This window comes from Suricata suricatta, chromosome 10, assembly GCF_006229205.1.
Source record: "Suricata suricatta isolate VVHF042 chromosome 10, meerkat_22Aug2017_6uvM2_HiC, whole genome shotgun sequence".
Classification (NCBI taxonomy): Eukaryota; Metazoa; Chordata; class Mammalia; order Carnivora; family Herpestidae; genus Suricata; species Suricata suricatta.
The window spans coordinates 69,459,299-69,464,992 of record NC_043709.1 but is presented as its reverse complement, the minus strand read 5'-3'; the positions used below and the strand labels follow the sequence as shown (position 1 = coordinate 69,464,992).

Sequence of the window (5,694 nt, the reverse complement as noted above, 5' to 3'; positions counted from 1 at the left end):
CCAAGCAATAAGTAAAATAAGTCCTTTCAGACATAGAATTATTTATGATAAAATTTACTACTTTGCTGCTAACTTAAGCTCCCATATTTGATCAGTCTTTTGGCCTCAGAGACATATTCTCTTAGCTCCAGAGTATCTTCTAAAATAACATACAGTCAGATATACTTCATATTGCCTCTTGGATGGAAAGAACTAGTTTTCTTTCTCTCTGCTTTGGATCTATAGAATGCTACCTTCTCAGCCAGCCACCTGACCTCGCACTGCCCAACTACGAGATGATGTACCATGCTTCTGACATGACTGCACCTTATGACTCACTCGGGCTGTTACTGACAGACTTCTGCCTACGGGCTTGCCATGCAATCTGGCCGCCACGTCAAGAAACAACAGGAATCAGAGTCACAATTATCTCTTGCTTTATTCTTAAAGAAAGGAAAGAAGTCAGACCATTAAAATTATGATACGTATTGTATTTTATTTAATATGCTTGCGAGTTGCCAATTACCTGCTCAGAAAGTGGACTTATGCAAGCACTATTCAAAAGTAAATTGGCTTGGTGCATGACTGACCTTAGATCATTTCATGAGATAGTAGCAATAAAAGCTTCCATTTATTGAAAGCCAATAATGTACTGAGATATTTATTATACACATTCATCATTATATTCAGTTTTCACAACAACCAGTAAAATAGAAACAATTGTTTCAGTTTTAAAAAGGGGGAAACACAACATCTATGAGCCAATACAACTAGTGTAAGATCACATAGTTTGGAAGTCACAAACCCATCTAACTCTAACTCTGTGCTATCCATTTCACCATTCTCTCTTCCTGTGAGTAAGGTCCCTGGGAAGAGAGATGGAAATGGAAGTGGTGGAGGGGCAGGGAAGAATGCCAAGTTATCTCATTTTTTCAAGTTAGAAGAAAGTGATAAAATGTTTGTCTTTTAATATATGTCCTAGCACAATACGAGGCACAAATGAGGTATTCATTGAATGAGATAAATTTTTATTAATTTTATTTTTTCAATGTTTATTCATTTTTGAGAGGAAGAGGGGCAGAAAGAGAGGTAAAGACAGAATATCCGAAGCAGGCTGTGCACTGACAGCAAAGAGCTCTATGGGGGGCTCAAACTCATAAACCACGAGACCATGACCTGGGCTAAGTCAGATGCCTAACTGACTGAGTCACCCAGGCACCCCAATGAGATAAATGTTTAAAAATCTGTTTTCAAATATTCATTTGAAATATACCTTTGAATGTGTATTATATGCAAGCATTGTGTTAGGTAAGAGAACAAGAAAGAAAATGTCTTTCCCTTTGAAGGCTTGTGTTCTGGCGGAGAAAATAGATAAAATAAGCATAGCAATGAGCAATAGAATACCAGGTGTGGCTGAAAGATGTAAAGAAAGTGAACAAAGCAACTTGATCTGATGCCCCCAAGGGGCTGTGAGGGGCAAGAGCGCTAATTCACACTGAATGGTCTGGAATTACTCACTAGGGAGGGGATGGCTTTTGAGCTAAGAGCTAAATGCCAGCCAAACACCATCAGGACCCTCAGAGACCTTAATGTGCCAGGGAGAGTAGGCCAAACAAAGGGAGTATACTACTGCATGGACAGTAGGGAAGGGGAGGAATCAAAGAGGCTGCCTGGAGTTTGGTTTCAGCGACTGGGTAGGACATTGGCCAATCACTGAGACTGGAAAACTCGGAGGAAGCAAATGGTGTGGGGGAAAACAAGAGTTCTATTTAATTTCCAGAAGACATTACTGCATTGCTTCTTTTTACTAGGTACACTGAAAAAAAAATCTTAATACTGGTGATTTTATATGAAGGTTTTAGATAGTTGGTGAACCCATCAGATATTTCCACTTGAAACAAAAAATACGAGAAGTGTTTATATTCTTTTATAAGTTCTATTTTGAAGTTTGTCAAAAGTTATAAATAAACAAGTCATTGGGATGTAATGTCCACCATTGTGTCTAGAGTTAATAATACTGTATTACATATTTAAAAGTTGCTGAGAATAAATTTAGAAGTCTTCACAAGAAAAACATTTTGTAACTATGTAAAGTGATAGGTGTTAACTAGACTTATTGTGGTGATCTTTCACAATAAATAAAATACCTAATCATTATGTTGTACAACTGAAACTCATAAATTGTTATATGCCAAGTATAACTCAATTTAAAAATTAGCTCTATTTTGTCAATTTTAATAAAGGAAAACAAATCTTTGAAAATGTCATTTTCACTTTTTCAGACTATCTAGAGTATTTTTAACTAGTCAATAGTATTCCTGAACATGGTTTTAAAAGAAAGTTTGTGTTCAATCAATATTCAGTTTTTTGTTGGTACATAAAAAATTCTGAGAAAATTATTTTTCTCATGCACCTTTGACTCAAAGAAGATTACAAATTGGTAAAAATTTTCATTTAAAAATACAATGATTTAAAGGGCACCTGGGTGGCTCAGTGGGTTAAGCATCCAACTTGGGCTCAGGTCATGATCTCATGGCTTGTGGGTTTGAGCCCCATGTCAGGTTCTGTGCTAACAGCTTTGAGCCTGGAGCCTGCTTTGGATTCTGTGTCTCCCTCTCTCTCTGCCCCTCCACTGCTCATGCTCTGTCTCTCTGTCTCTCAAAAATAAACATTAAAAAACTTTTTTTTTTAATACAGTGATTTATAAAGTCATTCTGGAAGACACAATATCATAGTACGTTATTATAATGCAATAATTGCAACCCACATGGCAAGCAAGAGAATCATCTATCCTTTGTGGGGAGCACAATCTGCCACATGACTGGAAAATTTAATTTTCTCTAGGCATATGCACCTTAAAAGGAAAAATATATATCATTTGGAAGCCTGGGGATCTGATCTGTCTTGATGTTTTATTGAGTTTTATCAAAGTACCTTTTATTTCCTGTATTTAAAACTATTTCAAAACATCAGAAAAAAAAAGCAGAATTTTAAAGGTGAATTGACTTTTTGTGCCATTTCAAAAACATTAGATGATAATTATAAACTTAATTATATACATATTTGGATGGATATTCATTTGTGTATCAGCATTACAATATTTGTATGGACAGAATAACTGGCAATTGGTGAAATTTTTATTTTTTAATTAGATATTTTAGATTTATGCAATACTGTCCTCTCTGATTATGTCATTTTAATGTAAATGCCTTCTCTTAACTTTTCACATACTTGGAGATTCTACAAGTAAAAAGCACATTCAGATACTAACAATTTGAATATAAAGTATACCTTAACTAATTTCTTGACCTAATGATTCAATCTCCCTAAGTTACTAGGAATAAGACTCTATTTAATGATAAGTATACAATCTAAATAATTTATTTAGATTTATTTACTTAAAGATAATTATAAAATCTATTGAAAGATTATTATGAAATCTAAATAATTTAAAGTGTGAAGCCTGTATGACTTGGTCAATTTCTGCTGAGTAGTAATTATAATAATTAAAAATATATATTTATTAATGACAGTGGTCTAGATAAATTCTAATTTCCCCTTCTATATTTAGATTTAGCTGGTAGCCATTGTTTATAGAGTTTGATGATTTCTCATTGTTATCCTAATTGTGAAAGCAGTAGAGTGTGCAAATTATCAAAAAAATCTCCGACTGATAAACTATGCAAATGAAACATCACATAAGTCGATATAGTCTTCTCTGTCATTAATCAGTTGATTAAACTCTCCCAAAATGCAAACCACAGGGCTTACCCCACCTCTCAAGCCTCCAAAGAATCATTTACATTGCCAATAATGTAGCCACAACAATAAATGCATTCTCCGTGTTTCCTTTTAAAAGCTTAGAGGCGTTTAGTTATCCTTGTGAAGACCCCTTGCTATATAGCCTCTCTATAATACTATTGATAATAATAGCCTTAGAATCCCAAAGCAAAACCCAGGGTGAGTGAGCTGCTCAGTATGCAATGCCACAGTAGATGAGTTTTCCAGACAACACTTCAGAGGAAGAAAACCTGTAGGAAAAGAAAGGGAAGGATTTCAAGCCTTGTTTGTTTTCTTTTTTAACTTGGCTTTTCTACACTCCTTCTTCTAAGATGCCATTTGTACATACAAATCACTTCAGTTTATTTTTAAAACCCACACAGAGAGATATTGTTTTGTTGTGGTTACATCCTAGTCAGTAGAGGCCCCAAACCTCCCATCGTGAGAGGAAATGAAGCCTGGCCGGTCTTTAAGAGGCCTCCGCGTCCATGTGGCTCCTTTCATCTCAGGCTTGTAATTGCTGTGATTTTGCCCCAAGCGTATTTCCAAAGGTAGCCTACTGAGAAAAGTCTCAGTATCTAACCCAAGATACATTAAAGAATGTTGGTCCCACAAATGAAGCAAAGTTTGCATTTATGTTAACAAGCAAAAGGACAAAGTCACTTTGCTCCCTCATCTGAAGCTCCTTCAGTTGTAACCAATAAGCTGCCCTTCTGAAGTCATCTCGCTTCTCGGAGAGCCAAACTCTTTGGTAAAACACAATAAAACATCAAGACAGATGAGATTCCAAGGCTTCCAAATGAATTTTTTTGAAGGTGCATAGACCTGGAGAACACTGTGTTGTCCAGGCACCGGGTAGATTATGTTCTCTCAGAAGTTCCTGTCTGTGTGCCTGTGTTGGCCCAGAATGTCCTTCCCACAGTCCTAACACTTGCCTTCTAAGGAAATGCTTTTCTTTCAAAACTTGGACTAAGAGTATCCTCAAATTTGGTTCCCTTCTCCCAAAGGGCAGAGGATCATGGTCCTTCTTACCATCTCAGTAGCAAGCAATTATTATGGATTGTTACTGTTTAGTAACCTGGCCTCCAGATTAGATTAGACTGTAAATCCCCTGAGGGCAGCAGCCTCCTGTCCCGTTTGCACCCCGTGTGCACAGCATGTGGTAGACCTGAATAGGTATGTGAGGAAGCACGGTCTGACCATGTGTCCAAATTTAGATTCAGAAGACTGGGGCCCCCCCACATCTTTTGATGACAATACATTTTCTGACAATACCATCAAGTGAATACAAATTTGTCCAGCCTGAATCAGGCATTTAACCACTTCAGAGCTACAAATGTTGCTCAGAGACAGAAGAGGAAACTAACAACTATTGAAAGTGAATGGAAAAAGAAGGCAATAATATTGTTAGTCCAAAGAAAGTAATGTGAAAAATTTTTATAAACTATCAGCTCTTACTGATAGTTACTGTCATTCTTAGAATACTTGACAAGGCTGGCCGATTTCCCCACTTTCCTTTATTCCTTTTTTTTGTGTACTGCACCGGCAGACTGCCTAGAAAACAAAGTTTTGGGGTTACTTGGGAGAGATTATTTCATCCTTTCTTGTAGAAATACATTTTAAGAACCTGTGTGGTATATTGCTACTCTTGTACCATGGTCTCTATAATGCCTATCATTGCCTGTAAGTAAACATATTTAACAACTAGAAATAAAAATATAATATAGAATCAATTGTTAAATCAAAATAAATGTTAAGGGTGTGTAGATAGCTCAGTCAGTTAATCAGACTCTTGATTTTGGCTTAGGTCATGATCTCACTGTCCCTGAGAAGGAGCCCCATGTCAGGCTCCGTGCTCAAAGTGTGGAGACTGCTTGGAATTCTCTCTCTCTCCTCTTTCTCTCTCCTCTCTCTCTGACTCTCCCCCGCTTGAGC

At 36.7% G+C, this 5,694-nt stretch overlaps 1 long non-coding RNA gene across 1 annotated transcript in view; it reads right to left on the bottom strand.

Annotated features, from left to right (window-relative positions):
* Positions 1 to 5,237: 5,237 nt before the first annotated feature.
* Positions 5,238 to 5,694, bottom strand: part of LOC115305705 — a 10,758-nt gene continuing 10,301 nt past the window's right edge. Inside the window, exon 3 of the long non-coding RNA XR_003914953.1 lies at positions 5,238 to 5,313. This is a non-coding gene — a long non-coding RNA (uncharacterized LOC115305705). The remainder of the gene's footprint in view (positions 5,314 to 5,694) is intronic.